The 19,364-nt window shown below is 42.6% G+C and overlaps 1 long non-coding RNA gene and 2 pseudogenes across 2 annotated transcripts; 2 read left to right on the top strand and 1 right to left on the bottom strand.

Annotated features, from left to right (window-relative positions):
• The first annotated feature begins 5,813 nt into the window (after positions 1 to 5,813).
• LOC136508302 (CBS domain-containing protein CBSCBSPB3-like) lies at positions 5,814 to 8,759 on the top strand (annotated as a pseudogene).
• Positions 8,760 to 12,976: 4,217 nt separating this feature from the next.
• LOC136508720 (uncharacterized) lies at positions 12,977 to 17,833 on the top strand. 2 transcript variants are annotated; one of them, XR_010772091.1, is made up of 6 exons: positions 12,977 to 13,210; positions 13,295 to 13,432; positions 15,753 to 15,858; positions 15,969 to 16,087; positions 16,713 to 16,815; positions 17,745 to 17,833. It is a non-coding gene; the product is annotated as an uncharacterized lncRNA (long non-coding RNA). The 2 variants fall into 2 exon arrangements; XR_010772092.1 differs by having other exon boundaries at positions 12,977 to 13,206.
• Positions 14,138 to 18,896, bottom strand: LOC136508719 (wall-associated receptor kinase-like 8; annotated as a pseudogene).
• Between the last annotated feature and the right edge of the window lie 468 nt (positions 18,897 to 19,364).

Below are 19,364 nucleotides of genomic sequence, written 5' to 3' on the forward strand. Positions count from 1 at the left end.
CAGATAATGATAAATAAAAAGTAAATTTACGAAAACCATTGAACTGACAAGTGACAAGATTCAGAATGATAAATAAAAAGTAAATTTACGGAGTTGCCAAATCAAGATGACGTAATGCTACGTTTCCCCGTGGATGATATCACTGCACCGTTTACATCATGTGAGCTACATATTTTAAAAGAGAATGCTACAATCATGGTGGCTCTCGGTATTTTTTCTTCTCCAGATCCTACAAGACATCAAGAACTTATGGGGCAATAATACCACCTGGATATGTTAGCGTCTCAGTAGATAGAGTTAACAGAGGTTTTAGTGATCTGGCTCTTGACATTCCAGGAGGTGATGGGGAGAAGACTCTAAGAGAAGCAGAGAAGACATTCATACTATGGCGCAAGCGCTACATCATTATTCTCAGGGTCTCTAGTCCACCGCTGCTTCCTCAACTGCCAGACAATAGGTGCGGACAAAAGTGAACGAAACAATTTTTTCACTAATTTTTTATTGGCATGCATGATTAATAATAACAATTTCTTATACCTAATTATTCTTTTTTATACTCACACAGCAGCACCTCCGCCAACCTAAGTCCAATTATTTAATCTCCAGAACATCATAGTGCTCCAGGTAATGATTATGCAACGCCGCCACCTCCAAGGAGATCTCCAACGCCTCCAAGGAGCTCTCCACCGCTACCACCTCCAAGGAGGTCTCCAACGCCTCTAAGGAGGTCTCCAACGGCTTCTCCGTCTCCCTTGATGACCAAGAAGCAGCCAGCTCCTAAGAGGTCTGCCCCACAAATGAAGCCGTTGGCCCACCAGCCGGCAAAGAAAAAAGCCTCCTCTAATCCAGTTATTCCCCAAAAACTGTCTTACGAGAAAAGTGAAAAAGAATTAAATGCTGCAGTACAAAAAGATGTGAACAGTTTTTTTTGAAAAAGTAAGAAAGCAACGAGAAGCGAGGGAGAACCCGGAGAAACCGTACTTCTACCTACCTCTAGATCTTCTAAGAAAGAAGGTGAACCAGAAAAAGCAGGAATCTCAAAAGACCCTGTCAAAATCGGACTACGACCGCTCTCTCACCAAGTCATTTGAGGCGGCGCAGAAAAAGACTAGAGCAGGGAAAGGTGTTGCACAACTCGGACAACAATCGCAACAATCAGTCCCCCCTCTTGTCATTCGTAATGAATATGGTTCAAACTTAGACTTACTGGACATCGATTTTGAGGACCTGGTTCGGTTTTACGAGGATACTGGTTTGGACCTTCCCAAGTGCTCGCTGAAGGACCATCTGCTTCGAAAGTGGATCCTTAGAAAAAATTTGAATATGAAAAGAGTCTATACAACCCTGAGGCCTTAGATGAACTGAATACGCAAATGTACCTGTTAAACAAGTGGTACATGGCGGCGTGTGAACGGGGAGATACCTTTGTTTCTGTCAGAGTTAGAAACCAACATTACTTCTATGGTGATGACGTTATATATGTTAGTTTTTATAATTACACCAACTATGCCACCTGGACTCTCTCGACAAAAGTCTCATTAGTTGCTATTGTCTGTAAGTGTGATTATTTTCTACTATTAAAGTGTATATATATAAAGCTACATGTATATATATAAATTATATATCCTCACACTATATTTTTTATATATGCAGATATGAGATGACAGAACTCAGAAAGAGAAAGGATAATGATGTTGGTTTCGTTGATCCAAATGTCGTATTCAAACACCCTAATCCCCCACCTCAATGGAAAGCTGAACTCGAGAAAAATCTCATGAGGTTCTTAGTGAACCAACAAAACAAGGACATACTCTTCCCCTACAAGTTCAAGTGAGTGTTAAATAATTAATGTCGATCATATGGACATTTGTTCAATTATTTGCTTACTAGCTAAGCTATCTCCCATATATATATGTTGACTCTAGTTAATGTCGATCATATTTGTGTATAAAAACATATGCAACAATCATTGGATATTGATGGTCATTGATATAACCAATAGTCGATTGAGTATCTTAGACTCGTTAAGAAAAGAGCAAACAGAGTACCAAGACATGATAGATATTATCTAATGGTAATTTGGTCTCTCTAGCAACTATATATACCCAGATCTCTTAACTGCAATAATTATTAAAGACTAAATTAATTTTTTATTTTATTGGGCGCAGTGTTTGAAAAAGTTTCATTGAGGAACATCACATGAAACATTGCAAAGCGCCGCTGGATGTAATCGCACATAAAGTAAGTACTAGCTATATATATATAATTTAATTAACACCATGCATGCTTTCAATTCACCGGATCTTTTTTCTCGTAAAAGTGGATTCTAAGGTAAGAACAGGAGACCAACTACTGCGGATACTATATTTGCGAGTTCATCATGGTGTACGCAAAAAGAACTCCTAAAGAGATCGTCAAAGTACGTTATATAAATATATTCATATATTTACAATTTCTTTTATTGCTCATATATATAAGTAATCACGTGACCAACACACACACACATATATATATATATATATATTAATACTTTTTCTTTAACTTTTATTGAAGACTCTATGGTTGAAGAAAAAAGTCATACGACGTGACCAACTAAAAGCAATTCAAGAGACCATAGCAGGATTTCTTAATGACCAGGTCTTAAACTCCGCCGGCGAGTTCTACAATGACGTGAACGAAACATGGAAGTCAAACCAGATGAAGTGAATTTGTTATCCCAATGATATGATAGAATATACAATGCAAGCTTTATTTGTAATATATTAATATATATATATGTATATATATATATATATGTATATATATATACACACATATTATATGTACATAAAATAACGTACAATATATGTATATGCATGTAATATATACGTTAGTTTCATACTTTAGTTTGTACAAAATGTTCGAACATTATAAGCGTGTAGAATACGTATATTATTAGCAGCGTAGAATGCGTATTCGAAAACCTATTCGAAAACCAAAACGAATTATCAATTGAAAATAGAAAAAAAGAAAACATTTAGTCCCGGTTGGTAATACCAACCGGGACTAAAGGGCCGACCCACGTGGCCAGGCCGGGAGGCCTCTTTAGCCCCGGTTGGTATTACCATCCAGGACTAAAGGTGGCCCCTTTAATCCCGGGCGAAAAACCGGGACTGAAGGATGGCCCTTTAGTCCCGCATTCGTGCTCCCGGTTGGAAAACCGGGACTGAAGGGGTTTCCCAACCGGGAGTACAGCTCGTTTGTGTACTAGTGATGACAACAAAGTAGAGCAAGTCTAAGCTTGTGATTTTCGCTAATTTGTGTCATGGGCTGTTTTCTGATATATGTACTGTACTGCACTAACCATCCGTGTACATTTTTCGTAATGGTATTGGCTACATCCTGAAGTTCTTGTGCAACTCATATCTTTTGCTGTAACCACTATGCTTTTTTCTCCCTGTCTTCAATGTAATCTTGTTTTGGAAAAGAAAAAAAATTGTATTGTATCATGTGATGTATACTTATTCATAAGTCACTGTCAATTCAGCTGAACTTGCTAGTTTTATACGTGCAATGAAAACACAATTTTGGGTAGATGGTTAGGCAACTTTAGCTGTATTGTATCACAGTCCTCAATATCTCAGTAGCAAATATTTCGTCATTTGTATGGTTAAATTTCTAGGATCCGTTTGGCACGTTGCTGAGTTCCTGTCATGATTTTAACGATAATATATGTATATACTGTGTGAAAGAATATGAACACCGTTATGAATGGAGGGATTGGATTGCATTGGGATCCTTGGTCGGTACCTATAGAGTGCCTGCATGCTTACGTGCTAGGATGAATAGATGAGAGTAACCTAACCTATCTATAGCACTAAGACCAGGTACACCTAACCTATCTATAGCACTAAGACCAGGTACACTAGCCTAACTATAGCACTAAGACTAGGTACACTCTAACATCCCCTGCAGTCACAGCGGGAGCACCACAGACGGTGACACTGGAGAAGAAGTCAACAAACATCCCCCTACAGTCACAACTTGGCGCAGTGCAGACCCTAGAACCGGAGAGAAAACCGACGATGACTCATGCAGATGATAGCCCTTTGTGCCGTTGTCGAGGTAGCCGAGCTGAAGGGTGCAGTTGCTGTGTTCGAAGAAGCCGTGCTGGAGGTAGCCGAGGTCGACGTAGTTGTGGTCGGGTTGCCATGTCATTGGAGCTGCGGGCGCACAAGGGGTGCCAGGATGATGACGGAGACGCGTCGAGGCAGTCGTCATGGGAGGAGGTGATGCCGAAGTCAACGCAGTCAATGCCATCGTGGACATAGAAGAAAGGCGACAACGCAATCGAGGCAGATGGGGTGGGAATGAAAGGGTCGATGCCGAAGTCGATGCAGCCAAGCCGCCTAAGCCGAGACCCAGCAACGTGTCGGGGAAGAATGCACGCACCGGTATTGCCAATACCAGATGTACAAAGGTAGAGGGCCCCAACCATGCATCAGCGTCTAAGGGACCAGCAGAGAAGGTCTCAACAATGGTTACGGCGCGCGGAGCAGTGGGGTAGAAGGTGCAACACATAGTTGTCGGAGTAGACGAAGTAGGTGGGGACGAGATGGCGACGCTGATGACGTGGTTGTGCTGGACGAAGAAGAAGCAGTATGAGAGCGGACGCATCGGTGAGTAGGTTCAGCGGCAACGCGAGGGGGCGGCCGGCAAGTAGGGCTCAGCGACGATGCGGGTACCGGCGGCTCGATGACGAAGACCCAATCAGCAGGACGAAGTCCTTGTGTGCAGACAAATGGCGCGACAAAGATTGCGCAGCACAGTCGTCGATGCACAGAGGACAGCGATGTAGATGCAACGGCGAAGCGAATACACGGGCGACGGTGCCGCGGCCCGACGAGGTAACATAGCAGCAGCCCCGTTGCTCGGAGAAGATACATGTAGTACTCAAAGATGGTGTCTATGACGAACCGACGATGGAAATGTCGGTGTAGTCGATGCCGAAGCCATAGTAGGTACGTGCGAGGTCGACAGGCGATGGGCGACGAAACCCCGATCAGTGATTGGGCAAAGCAAAAAGATACAACAGTAGGGGATCGGATGTACCCAGCAACACAACACCCAGCTGATAGCGGTGCGACCCGATTGGGCGGCGCCTCTAGTCGATAGTGCGGACCAACACGGCTCGTCCCGTGCGGCGGCGCGAGCAGCCGGAATCAGACGAGGCAGCGCGGCTCGGATCGCACGACAGGTCGTAGTCGCGCGGGGTCGCACGAGGATGGCGGCTCGGTATTGGGGTCGACCTAGCCTGGGCCACCTCCACGGTGGCGCGGGATGAGGTGATGCCCAGCGTCCTCCATGGCGAGCGCAGAGAGGGCGACGAGGTGGTGCAGCATTGCGAGAAGGCTCGATCTGCTGCTAATGACGACGAGGATGGCTGCGGGATCAATAGGATTCGGCGTCTAAACAGTGGTGCTGCCCTCGGCGGAGATCGATCTCTTGCCGGGGCGTGCGGTGCGGAAGCGACGGCGGCTAGAGTTAGGATCTAAACCTAGGCGAATGATGCTATGAAAGAATATGAACACCGGTATGAATGGATGGATTGCATTGGGATCCTTTGTCGGTACATATAGAGTGGTTGCATGCTTACATGCTAGGATGAATGGTTGAGAGCAACCTAACCTATCTATAGCACTAAAACCAGGTACACCTAACCTATCTATAGCACTCAAACCAGGTACACTAGCCTAACTATAGCACTAAGACTAGGTACACTATAAAACTGTGTAAGCTGGTTGTTCTCATGTCCTTGCATAGAAACCCTGAGTCAGCACTTAGTTGGATATGTGCTTCCTTCTTCACTAACATCAGCTTTCCAATATGTTCTCTCATATTTTAGGGAAATTTAGACACCTTCCCGTTGTAGAAAATGGTGAGGTTATTGCTATGCTGGACATTGCAAAATGCCTTTATGACGCAATAGCAAGACTGGAAAAGGCTGCAGAACAAGGAAGTGCAATAGCAGCTGCTGTTGAAGGGGTCGAACGTCAATTAGGAGGCAACTTTTCAGGTTTTTTGCATTACATATAACATCTCAAAATTCTCAATTCAAAAACCATTTTGGTCATATGAGTAAATTGATTTAATCTATAAGGTATATTTTATAAATAGTAATCATGCTAACGCCTTATCATTCTAAGTCCAAGTGAACTTCATATCATACCAATTCGCTAGGTATATCATATTCTGCTCTACTGTACATGCTTCTATTATATATCTTTATTGTTGTAACTACATTTTAAAAACTATTTTTTATGTTGTATCATCTTACAAATCATTTAAAGTTAGTTATTTTCTGAGGTTACAGCTTCTTCTGCTCTCATTGAAACTCTAAGAGAGAGGATGTTCAAACCTTCTTTGTCAACCATCGTCACAGAGAATACAAAGTATAATAACATTGATTTTCTCTGATTATTTTCTTTCAATTGTTAGCAATAGAAAGGACATTGAGCTTACTATGCTATCTTCCAGAGTAGCAATTGTTTCGCCTACAGATCCTGTGTGTGTAGCAGCACAGAAAATGCGAGAGTTTCGGGTTAATTCGGTGGTTGTCGCTACAGGAACCCATTGCAGGGGATCTTTACGTAAGCATTCAATATTAGCAAAACATTATTGTCCACGATTCCCTTGCTAACTGTTGATGGTGTATGATTATGTTGTGCAGCTCAAAAGATATACTTATGCGTGTTGTGTCATAAAATATTTCCCAAGGTATTCCATTATATTTACATTTTTCTTTTTCTCATTGTCTAAGTTGTCCAGTTGCTTGTACACTAACTGTGTTCATTATAAAATCTTCAGGTTGTGCCACATTAGATACAACAATTCTTGATGCATTACATATAATGCATGATGGCAAATTCTTGCATAGTTCTGTTATTGACAAAGGTACCACCTGATTTCTGTCTCAATCTTTAAATATCGTACTGCTACTTTATATGCTACAAGTTTAATCTTCACTACTGTAAACAGATGGACAGATTGCTGCTTGCCTGGATGTCCTGCAACTTACCCATGCAACTATTCAATTGGTGATCCCTAACTCCCTTTCTTCAGCTCTCTTCTGTTCATACATGAATTTGTCTATCTAATTCTTTACTTGTAGGTTGAAGGAGGGAATGGAACTGTGAATGATCTCGCAAACTCAGTAATGCAGAGGTTCTGGGACTCTGCTCTTCCATTGGAGCCTCCAGATGAGGAATTCGATAGCCGTAGGTTTGTTGATGGGTCTTTTGAGGATTATTTTTCTTCCGTTTTCCTACGAGGCTATGATACAACTCTCCTTGTATTGTTCAGCGAGGTATCCTTACTCCCGCAGTCAGAGGCTGTAGATGGAAAGAGTAGTGTTTATCCCCCCGTGATTGGTAATTCATTTTCCTTTAAGCTTAAAGATCGAAAAGGTCGTGTGCACAGATTCACTTGTGGTATTTACTTGTGTTCCATAGTTTACCTGCAGATGTAAGATACGGTTGCATCGTCAAATATAACTGATTGTTATTTTTTTTTTCAATTCACTGCAGGCTCTGAGAGCTTGAACGAGCTTGTGTCTTCTGTAAGACAAAGATTAAGTATTGCTGATGAAAAATAAGCAGTGCAACTATTGGTAAGATCAACTGATCGAGTACTTCAGCATCAGAATGGTCCTATGATTTAGTAGGCATACAGAGCATTTAACTTCCCAACATTCTGAAGGTCCGATAGGATATAAATTAGGTGCCCAATATCTGATAGCAAAAGCCAAAGTTTCCCTTGCTCTGTTGATGAAAAATTAACTGTGTTCATTGTACTTCAAGAGCTTGGACTATCATCCATGTGACCATGTCTTTGCATCACCATGGGTGATGGTATAAATGGTTTCAATCACCATTCCATTTCACCAACTAAAAGATGATTTGTATTTGCCTGCACTAGCCAACTTGATCTTGTTCTATGTAGTATGAAGATGATGAAGGTGACCGAGTGCTGCTGACAACAGAGGCCCATCTTGCTGGTGCAGTGCTGCATGCCAAATCATCTGGGTTGAAGGTAACTCTTTTTCTTGCCTTCTGTGATTATCAATTCCAAGTGCAGGTTGTAGGGCTACAAACTACTAGCTCAATCCACCTGACTAAAAACAAATGGTCACCATCAGGTGCTGAAGTTGCACATCGAAGATCCCAGTTTGAATACCGAAGTGACAAAACCGTCACAGGAGCTGGCACTACCTCCCCGCAGGAGTGGGATATCGCTGCTTCATGTTGGGTTAGCGGCTGGTGTAGTCGCTCTCAGTGGCGCAGCAGTGATGGTTTACTTGAAACGCAACGATCTCAGCTGTGATATCCAAAACCGGAGGATGGCTTTCTTTTCTTTTTTGAGGAAATTGGTGGCATCTGAAACAAGCATTGCCACCAGCTAATGCATTCTGAAGCTTTGCCTTCACTCAGTGCCATTTACAAGCTAAGAACTGACTGAAACTACTGAAATGAAGATCATATCTGTCATCTGTTGATGAACTGGAGGTTCATACAGGTCACTGGACAAGATCGTTGTTTTTTGGATTAGGCGGATTTCTGGGCAGGACGTCCTGCCTATCTTTGTTCAGTCTGCACGAACGTGGACAGTTTCACGACTATAGTGTAATATACGTAAACTTTACATATGTTCCCTGTTCATACTTATGTACTTGTTTGTAGATATAAACAGATGAAGTAAGATCATTTTCAGATGACACTGTTGTTTAAGAGGGTAATACTGATTCGTCTATCAGGTGTTCATGTCAAGTTTGGTAAAACTGCATTCTGTAACTGCTCGTGACAAACATCAGCTGAGCTGCAGGCTCCTGAAAAGCCTGCAGCAAGTCAGTGTTTACATGAAACGATCTTCTATGACGTGTGCACAGCAATATTTCCAGCAGGTAACACTCGTTATCTGAAGGAATTTGTCCTCCACTCATTAAACGCCTAGAAAGAAAAGGAGATGGAGTTCACATGTCCAAACTGAAGGTCTAGACAGGACCTGATCTTACCAGTTGACTGAGTTTCATACACAGGGCATGCTGCGCATCGCCGTGTGCCCGTGTTGATAGGTCATCACTTTTGCAGATAATGATAAAAGGTAAATTTCAGAAAACCATTGCACTGACAAGATTCAGAATGTTATAATGCCCCTTTATTTCACATAATATAAAGATCATAAAGAAAACTAACAGATAACTGACTAGACAGATGTACCATTTTTCTAGAACTAGACTAGAAGAAGAGGACCGGAGGGGTTAGGAGAAGCAAAGAAGGAAAAGCAGGGGTGGATGCTCTCATCCGTTCTTCCGCGAGCGGCGAGAGTCTTAGACCAATCCGGAAAAGCATTGGCGGCCGGCCAAAGGCGGCGCCACGGAGCTCCGTTCGTCGGCCCCCATGGGCGTGGTGGAGTCGTCGTCGTGCGCGAGATGAGTAGTGCCGTCCCGGCCTTGCCACCCTCCCGGGACGGAGGAGGGCGGCGCCGTGTCCTCCCTGGGCTGTCCTCGCCGGTGGACGTGGACGGCGGCGGCGACTTCGTCTCCGTTGTCGTCATGCTCGAGGCGCAGACTGCCCCTCGATCGAGCTACGTGGTGAGCTCCATGCTCGCTCGCCTTCCCTGCGGCGGCATGGGCTGCCTTTGCGTCGTGCCTGTGCTGCCGGATTTATAGCCTGGGGATCGGAGCTAGACGCACGATCGCGGCGCGACGATGCATGCAGATGCGGCGCGATCGGGCGGGCGGTTATTGATTGACCGAGTGCCTTGTCCGGGTTCCATGCGCGTCCGGTCGAGGGGCAGCACTTGGAATGCATGCCGTTCGTTGCGGATCATTTCCTTCATCGTCCATGGGCATCGGACTCTATTTGTACACAATTTTTGTGATAGGCATGTTTGATCCGATCTCTAAATTTTAGAGCTCTAAAAACTTTATATTACTTTAGTTAACTTTTAAAGTCTAAAGCTCTAATATGAGGTGGGCTAAAGTTTAGAGCTAATTTTAGTCCACAAGTTTAGAGCTTTAAAGTTTAGAGCAGATGATCCAAACATGCCCTAAATTGATGTCATTTGATTCTCGCTGTAATTACTTACTCGTAATTATATACTATCATTCATTATGACTGTTGTATATATCTCACATAATCCTTCTGTTAGGTAATAAGGAAATGCAAAAGATGTTGTGTACAACCGTTGAACCAGTATGTCGCTGGTCTGAAACTTGACTGAAACTGACTAAAAACACTATTCCGACTGAAAAAAAAGAAGCCGAACAAGCCATTTTTACGATAAGCGAACGGGGCCGATGATCAGCTGCTCTTTATTCGTTCCATCATAGAATATTTTAGAAGATCTATCTCATGCACGCCACCATTAGTACTGATACAGTTTTCGCAAAAAAAAAGAAGATACAGTGCCACTGAGATTTAAAACTAAAAAGTATTTTTATTTGGCAACGATTAGCACCCGGACGTCCGGCGCGAGGCCCACGTCCGGACGCCGCTCCACACGCCCCGCGTCTGCTCCATTCCGCACGCCCCACCCGCTCGGATTCTAAGCCACTCGAACGACTCGCCCCACCCACACCTCGCGTCCCCACATGGGCCCATGTCGTCCAAACATCACCAACATCGAGAAGGGGAGGCGACACCGAAACGAGGCAGTGGAAGGCGAGGAGGGAGATGCAACATCCGATCTACTTTTGAAACATCAAAATAAAATATTTGCAACATACGTTCGAAAACAGTTGAAAGACTTGCAACATACATCTGAAACACTTGTAAAAACACCTGAAACGCTTGAAAAACCCATTGCAAAATTTATTCAATATCCAGATAAAACACATGCAACATATGTGTGAAACACGTGCAACATTCAGATAAACACACTTGCAGCGTACGTCTGGAAAAACAACTGAAACATTGGGAACAAAAGCTTACAACAAACGTGTACAACCATTGCAACATATATAACATTCTGATCTACTTTTGCAACATCCACATGAAACAATTGCAACATCCAGATGAAACATGTGAAATACTTGAAACATACGACTCTTGCAACATGTGTTTCCAGCACGCAATGCCACTTTGTTGCTTGAACGAATCACGGAGCTCGACACGGCTGCGGCGCATGGAGCTCACTGGTGCGCCACTGGGCGAGGACCTGCTCGGTGGCCTAGGTGAGTACCTGCGTGAGGCGCGCAAGCATCCCTGGACGTGCACCTGCTCCGTGGGCTAGGCCAGTGCACTCTAGGCGCGGCAAAGGACGGGCTTGGTGTGGCGGATGACAGAGGCGTCGTGAGGGAGGGCGGCGGCGCAGCACCGGAGTGGTCTGGCAGAGTCGGCGACCGAGCGCTGCGCCTCGTAGGCGGTTGCGTGCTGCACCTGGCAGCGCTAGAGGTGACAAGCGAGCGGATGGAAGCAAGTGAGCGGATAAAAACGAGTACGGAACGAGCTGATTTTTTTTATTTAGAAACTAAGGAGCGGGGTCTTGGCTAGCGTCGCGCGGGCAACCAACGTGCGTCCGGCCACCCGAACGACAGCTTCGTAGCATTAGCGCTTTTACGTGCATCAGACCACAAAGCTGTGTTCGCGTGGAAACCAGAAATGCCATAGACCACTTGCCATATGGACCAAGGTAGTACCGCCCCTGGCGCTGTAGAGAGCCCGTTCGACTGAATGCATGGGCCATTAATGCAACTGGATTACCATCGGCAGCTCGTATCTACTCCCTCTTTTTTAAATTATAGGCTTTTTTTTACATCCATTTTACTATAAATCTATATATATATATATATTAAAAAAGTTAAAATGACTTATAATTTAAAACTATATATAACCATATAGATAGAACGCACTAAAATTCATTTACTATGGTTTTCTCTACAACATAGATATAAATTTTCAAATGTTAAATACATTTATGCTGGTTGCATCTCATATTTTTATTGTAAAATGTATTCAGAAATGTGTTAAGATATTGATTAGAAAATTTATGTATTTTCTAGATTTTTTTTCTTATTTTTCTAGACCCAAATATATATTTTTTAAATCTTCTAGAGATTTTTTTTGCATGAGCTCCAAATATTGGGTCCATCGTAAATAACCCAATGTATCTCTAGTTTTTTTTCTTAGAATTTTTATGTACTTGGACAACTCCAAAAGTCTCTTTATATCCTTTCTAATTTTTAGTAGTAGAGATTCCAGTGGACAAATATACTCCAACAAGTTCTTTAATTAGATTTTCAAATAGAGACATTCTATGCTCTAGATTTCTAGCTAGCCAAAGATATAAACACAGTGTTGGCTTAGAGTGCGCAAGAGATATAGACAAACTGTTAAAGGGTGGAAGATATAGAGAACAATTTTATTTAAATGACTATTCAAATGATGATTTAGAGAGTGAGTTAAAGGCCCTGTTTGGTAAGGTTCTTCTGCGGCTCCACCCGCTCTTGTCGAGAAGCCCTATCAAACGGTTTAGGAGGAGGAGCCAAAGCGGTTTTAGAGGTGCCGGTTCCTATAAAACAGTCCTGGCTCCTTCAGAGGAACCCTACTAAACAAAGTCTAAGAGAGACTCTCGGAGATGCTTTTAGATTTTCTTTTGAGGTTAAGAACCTTTTCACACCCTGTTCGCTTGATCGTTTCTGTAGCTTATAAGTGGTCGATGTTGTTTTGTTGTAAGAGAAAAAATACTGTATCATGGCTGATAAGCATGGCTGATACGATTAAGCGAAAAGGGTGTCAATTATTTAGAGAATCTTTGAAAAGAAAAGTGAGACCGACTTGAAACCACTTCTAATCGAGTGAGTCAGGTAATTTAAATGGAGTTTTTTTTAAAGATATTCGGTTTTTGAGTTAAAGAGAAAAATCATGCTGTTATTTCAGTTTGGTAATGAAAAGGACTTTTTCATTAGCGTAGAGAGAAGTACTCCAAAGCTCCCGCCCCAGTGTCGGTTGCTCTATAACCAGGATTCACCTCCCCGGCGCCGTCGCTGCTCACCTCCCAGTCCTCACCGCTCCGCCGCCGCGTTTCCCCTCCGTCCCTCCCGCGCTAGAAAGGACATTCGTTCCTGTATCGGAGCGCATCGCGGCGGATGCGGGCCGACGCAGCCTCTCCACGGCCGCCGCCGGCACAGTGCAGGCCGCTGCCCCTGCCGGGCTGCTCCCCATTTTGGTCGGTAGGTCCTCTTCGAGAGTGCGCCGTTTTCTTAGAACGAATAGAGTATTGGTTGGTTTATCGCTCTCTGGTGGCGAAATTGCAGATTAAACTCTTCATTCATGCGGGGAGGTGACTGAACACCACCATCGTCCACGGGTTGCATCTGCTAATCTGAATCTGAATGGTGTGATGTGGCCATGTTGGGCGTGCGCCTTTCCTTCTCTTCATGGCTCGGGTATAGGTACGATCCTCCCTTATTCTCTACCTCAAATAGGATACTAATGATGTGCTGTGTAGAAAACGTCGGTTACATATGTGCATCATGGGTGAAGGGTGATAACATATTTTTTTAAAGAAGAACAGTGATAACAAATTAATAGCAGAACATGTATAATAGTCTCCCCCTCCCGCTTGGGGAACATTCCGTGGGCTACGGAAATCTAGTGCCAAAGATGCCGGCATGTTGTCAATTTTCCAAGAGACATTGTTTCATGAGGAATCTGAAAATCAGAGAAGAAAACAAATACTGCCTTTGTTCTGTTCTATGAATTTTTGTACCTAAATACAATATACATAAATGACTCAATAATCCAGGATGATATAAAATTTAAACATGTACATCCCTTGTATGGACCGTGAGAATCCAAGTACAAACAATAGATAAGAGAATCCAGGTACAAACAATAGATAAGAGTAAGTCCAATTTGCAGGGCAATAAGTACAGCATACTTCTGTATGATAATAATAATAATGTAGAAAACAAGAGAGTAAAGGACAGTCCATCATCTTCTGGGGATAGAAAGATGGATCACATTAAGATATTCAGGCTCATGCCTGGTTACAACACAGTATTTTGGTAGGACGTGCAGGAAAATAAATATCCACCTCATAAAAGCTTCTTTTCCTCTTGATGTTCTGGTGGAATTCTGACACTTCAAAGAGGCCCTTACCGTGGCACCCCAAGAGACGATTCAAAATCGTGCTCCAAGCTATTGAGTCTTTGGCTGTATTGAGACTCTTAATTAGAACTTCCACCCAAGCTAATAGAAAACGTCTCATATTTAGATTCAGCTCTTGTACAAAGGAATGGTTGTTTCTCTTCAGCATTATCTTGGGCGACATGGCATGAGTTTGACCTTTTTGTTCTCAAGAGCTGCAAATTCATCTCGACTTGCTTCATAGTAGGTCTCTCTGCACTGTTGAGTCTCAAACACATCTCCGCAAGAGAGGCAACACTGTTAATCTCTTCCTCGGTTGCTTCCTCGCAAACCTGAGTAGCCACTATCTCTTTTATCGGCCTTGCCTTTAGTTCCCAAAGAAAGTAATTAGACAAGTTCTGCTTTGACCCTGTCTCTCTGGTAAAGATAGGTTCCCTTCTCAGAAGTAGTTCCACAAGCACAACACCGAAACTATATACATCACTCTTCTCATTTAGCTGCCCAGTATGGTAGTACTCTGGGTCTAAGTACCCAAATGTACCTTGGACATTTGTAACAACATGAGTTTGATCAATAGGAACCAATCTAGAAGCACCAAAGTCTGAAACTTTTGCAGTATAGTTTGAATCTAGCAGTATGTTAGAGGACTTCACATCTCGATGGAAGACTGATACTGAAGCTGCTGAGTGGAGATAATAGAGAGCTCCTGCAGCTTCTGCAGCAATTCTTAGGCAGTCATCCCATGACAAAGAGAAACCACTACTTGAACTAGAATGTAGAATTTCGAATAACGAACCATTTGAAATGAAGTCATACACCAACAGTGGGACCTCAGTTTCAAGACAACACCCAAAAAGCTTCACTATATTTCGATGATTTATTTGAGAGAGAATTGCTACCTCATTAATGAATTGACTGATCTCACCTTCCTCAATGTTCTTAGACCTTTTTATTGCCACCACGCGTTGGTCAGATAAGATACCCTTATACACCATGCCATGCCCTCCACGGCCAAGGATTCGTGTAGGATCAAAATTGTTTGTTGCCTTTTCCAGGTCTTCCAAAGTGAAAATCTTTGTTTTTTCACTTGCATTTTCATCGGATGATATCAGTTGTTCCAAGAGAAGGCCTTTATTTTTCTGAAAATATTTTTTTCGTTGTTGCTTTTGGATGTCCTTTTTCCATTTGCGAAGAAGCACTGTTGCACTTAAGCTGAGAAGTAAAATCCCGAAGCCACCGCTAAGCCCAATCACAATGCCTGCAATAATTATGTTCCTTAGTCTGGTTCTGCTTTATCTTCTCCTTGTTAGTTGTCAAATTACTGTTGTACAAAGCTCACCTAATAGAAGATTTTGCTTTTTCATACTTGCTTCGTTATTTGGTAAAGCTGCAAATGTCCACGTTAATTGGAGAGTAGAAGAAAGTTAGAATGAGCTTAGAGCAGATATAGGTAGATTTCCAGAACAATATTGCCATCTGGAAAATCTGACCGTTGGATTTCATTCTGGAAAAAAACGAAGAAGGATATTGAAGATCCCACGTGTTGGAGCACTAAGATCGTCTTTATTCAATAATGTAATTTGTGGAAAGTTTTGTTTTCACCCGTAATCGTGTGAATTTCAGTTTTGTCACAGAGTTATGTCTTTAAAATGCTGAGGCAAATCCTAACTCAAAGCTAGTAACACAACAAGATGAGAACACCATAATGTGGCAAAGACATTAATCACCTGTAAGTATTTAAAGTTATGGTCACCAGTCTATTGACTTTAGTTTGGTTAGTGCTATCTATGTGTAGCTTGTTATGGTTTCCTGACATTGTTGTTCACTGTCAAAAATCAGAATACAGAGGAGTAATTCTGCTCTCTGGACAGTAGAGAGCCTAAAAGATTCAAAGTTCTGGTATGCAATTAGAGAGTGTTGATTATAATCTCTTCAGAAGGGTTATGTATTTTTTTCAGGTATGGATGTCAGAATTGGTTGATTTATGCAGCATAAACCACAGTTTCCAATTGAACAATATAAAACTAGGAAATATCTGAATTACAACTTAGAGCATAAACTTTCCTAGATTGAAAACATATAGATCTGTTGTTCACAACTGAAACTGAACTGGACTATCTCTATCACTCCCTGCTGTTTTAGTTGTTCTTTTTTGGGGTATGACAGGAGGGGGACCCCCTACTGATTATATATATTAGAAAAAACAGAGTAGAAAGAGGTGTCTTACAACAATTAATAGACAAAGAAATAACTCACTACTGTTTTAGTTACCAGTAATCTCCAAAATGCAAATCCCTTGTTGAACCAATGTGGTTAGGATCTCAAAAGCATCAAATGCATGTGCAGTGCGTGCTTGTGTTGTACGCTCGCGAATGCAATCAGTTTCTAACCAAAAAAGATAAGGCAGAAAGGAGGGAGGGATGGATACCTTGGCAGCCACTGTGTATGTATGGATTCCCCTCAAATCCCTGCAGACATTGGCATCGATAACCAATGTAACCATCTATTGAGTTGACACCCAAACATGTGCTACTGCTGCTTACACATGCATATCCTGACTTGTTCTGCATTGCCTCCTGGCAGGTCAGATTGGCAACAGCCCAGTTCACAGAGGATGATACCCCAGAACCAATGTACAGGCCAGGTTCCTTAGATACATACACAGACATCTCCTGTTCGTAAGATGGTGTGTACTTAATGTCCACAAGCCCCTCATTGATATGTATGTATGTCACCTGATGTTCATCATCGAACTGGAGACTGGAAGATGTTGTATTTGTGCAGTTGAGCTGAAATAGCTTTCTTGCAAAACAACCTTCTTCTAAGCCAAAAGGGAACGGGACACTGATGTTACCGCATAATTGCTGGCAGTTATCCTTTTGTCGAATTGGATTATATCCTAAGTTTGACAAAAGAAATTCAAAAGTCACTAATGTTTGGAGAATATTCAAGTTCTTTAGCATCTAAGAAATGTTAGGCATTTGAGCAATCATGGTGATGCAATGAAACTAATACATATGGTGCTCGCAGACATCATGCCCGAGGAAGTAGACAGCAAGACTGAAGAAGTACATTATAAATTATAATATAATGGATTGTCCCAGATTTTATAGAAAGCAAATATGTTTGATACATTCTACTGGGGTTATCAGCTTATACAAAAGTATATAGAAAAGCTCGCTCACAACCTGACCGAGGAAGTACATAAGCTTCATGAAAAGTTTTTAGTAACATTCTTTTACCTATGTGTGCATGCATGTGTCCCCACATGTCAGTTTGTCTGCTAGTGGCATTTAATGATGAGGCAAACATTCAGCTGCATATAGAGATTGGCCATGAAACGGAGTACCTTTCATGGCCACTACATATATGCATGCTATTCGCATAAATGCAATCTAGACATCCATATGCCTATACCTATCTGAAAACATCATATTTTTTTGTTTTTAGGATTTTTTTGGGTCTTTGGCCCTGGCATTTCAGATTTATATCTCCTTTTTACCATGGGCTATCTAACTGAAATGTGGACCTAAACCCTCTACTGTGGTCATATTGAGAAAATATTTAAATCGAGTACCTAGTAGAAAAAAATAACCTTTAATTTATTGATTGCAGGGATTACCTGTATCACGGGAGCAGCCATTTGGTACATATGGATTCCCCACATAACCACCATCGCAACTGCAGATATATCCAAAATTATCCTGTGTCCCATAGCCATCATAGCACGTGCTATTGTTACTTACACAGGCATATTTTGCCCTGTCATCCTTGGCGCTGGCACAAGTCGGCCGATCCACAATACTCCAGCGGATTTCAGCATAGGCTGAAGTTACCTTGATGCTCTCCCATAGGGAGCTTCGGTTTGTGTGCGTGCCAAGTGCACCTCTGCTGTGGAGGACAAATTCTAGCTGGAAGGCTTCAACACTACTCAACCTGATGGAGTAACATCCGGTTCCATTGCAGCTCTGCCTGGCCACCTCTTCCGTGATCTCTGCATCAGGACAGGTAACTGTTGAGAGCCTCACGGGCGCATTTGTATCTTGGTGAAGTTTGTATATATCGAAGTCACAGCCTGTGATGTTTAGGATAGCATAGGATAGGGTGAAGGCTCTTCCAGCAGCTTTCCATGGCATGTTGTACGTGCTGACGCCATGTTTCATGGGTATGGCCTGGGAAAGGCTGATCTGTAACCAGTTGATTGTAGAACTAACATCAATATCATCAACGATCTCCGTGATACCGTCACGAAGGTAGAGCCTGTGGGGTTGCGTGGTGTTGTCGCAGGTGAGACTGAAGTCGGGAGACCTGAAACAGTTGGAGCCGATGCCGAATGGGTAGTCGAAGGTGAGGTTGCCACACCTTCTGAGGCAACCGGCGGGAGGAGTGTTGCTGCTACCTTGGCCTTGGCTTGTTACGACGACACCAGAAACTTGATCACATGGAATCACAGTGAAGACAAGCACGACACACAACAGTGAATCGAGCAGCCTCATTTCCACCAGTAAAGAGTTCTTAACTTCTGAAACTTGAGAACAAAAGAAAGAAAGGAAGCTGATGCTGCTGGAACTCGTTTGTGGAAGTACTTGGACACACAAACGAGTCGTATTAGTACACAGAACTACACAAGAGAAGAGGAAGGTAATATTTACTTCAGAAAGAATTAGCAATGGTCTTCCTGCTTTAGTGTCTTGGTGGGAATGGGAAGACCACATAGTCGTCGTCTCCGGTTGGTACGCCGACAGTCTGCACGCGAACGCGTATATATACAAAACTTATCTTTCAATGTCAGTGATTTGGTACGTTCTTCATCGGATCCAATTGAACAAAGGCATGCACAAGTTACCATATGTAATGCGTTAAGACATGGTAGATTTGATGAAAGTAATTCAATGCTGCATATGTTAGTGTATTTTTCTAGAAACTTGATCAAAGCTGGTGAATTTTGACTTACGACATAAGTGGGGGGATTATAAATGCAATGCATGCATGCATGACCAACAAAGATAAATATTGTTGAGTGATCCTGCTTCGACTCTTGGGTAAGAGATGCAAATTGTATTATTCTAGGCACAAGACAGAGTTGCAAATTGTATTATTCTAGGTGAGACGTCCCATTCCAGAAGGATATATTAACTATGCCCAGATTTACCAATATTAGGAACTCCAATCACTCTGTCGCTAGCCAGCTATATTCTCTTGACTTTTGTTCCTAAATTGTTAAGTTGTTAATTT

The sequence above is a fragment of the Miscanthus floridulus genome, chromosome 15, assembly GCF_019320115.1.
Source record: "Miscanthus floridulus cultivar M001 chromosome 15, ASM1932011v1, whole genome shotgun sequence".
NCBI classification, from domain to species: domain Eukaryota; kingdom Viridiplantae; phylum Streptophyta; class Magnoliopsida; order Poales; family Poaceae; genus Miscanthus; species Miscanthus floridulus.